Genomic DNA, 1,154 nt, shown 5'->3' on the forward strand with positions numbered 1-1,154 from the left:
TATATATATATATATATATTTATTTTATTATTAAATGATATTTTTTACTCATATGTTTTTAAAATCATGTGTATCTTCTTATACTAAAAATGTTAAACCATTGATCATTAATTTTTAACATAATAATTTTAATAGTTTTAGTCATTTATTGTCGTTTTTAAAAATTCAAAATATAACATATACGAAAAAATCTAAATTTTACTTTTATAGCTAATTTGATTGTTTAATTTATTTTAATAATATAAAATTAAACAAAAAATGATGGAGGAGATATACATTGTTATCAAATCTTTATTATTAAAATCATTAATTGTCATATATATATTAGTCATTTATGGTAATTCTGTAGGTTTTATTTAAGGAAAGAAAATAGCATATCATATCATTATATCATATAGTTTGACCAACTTATGTATCTAACAACATATAAAAATCGAATGTGGACCTACTTATTTTTCAATTGAATGTAATTGACTACCTAATTGAGTGCCACCTATGCATTGGGGCCTATTTTAATTAATACAAAATTGAGGTTACATCTTTTCAAATGTTTCTCAATTAATATATAGGGGATATAATAAGATAGTTTCTTCTTTCCGGACGCGACACGTCAGCTTTTTTTATAGTGGATCCCACACATTAAAGTAATGTTTTACTCACGTGTAACTTTGATCATCAAAACCTATTTAGTCAAATCCGCATTTTGGCCCAATAAAACTTATAAGTGAGCTAAATCTCTTTTGTATGTAATCTAGGATATTTATATTACTCTGTCTCCACCGATTAACCGAAGCGTTACCCATTTAGCTTATAAAAAAAATTCTGAAACTTTTCATTTTCACCTATCTCTATATCTCCAACGATCAGTTATGGTACCGTTTCATCTTTGAAATGATCCGTCTCAGTATATATAATTCCTCAAACAAACCTTGAGACCCATATCTCTTATTAAATCACTCCTAAATTGAATTGTCGCAGCATTTAGCCAACCTTCGAAGATGTCAGCCTCCAGTGTTGTTGTTGCTTAATCGGTCGTTGTCCCCACCACCTTTCTCCGCCTAGAACATACTACCCATGAAAAGTTATTAACAATTTGACTTTCTATGGAATACTATATACCATATTTGTTTAATCAATATTCAAGCTATCAGTTT

Source organism: Brassica oleracea, chromosome C4, assembly GCF_000695525.1.
Source record: "Brassica oleracea var. oleracea cultivar TO1000 chromosome C4, BOL, whole genome shotgun sequence".
Taxonomy (NCBI): domain Eukaryota; kingdom Viridiplantae; phylum Streptophyta; class Magnoliopsida; order Brassicales; family Brassicaceae; genus Brassica; species Brassica oleracea.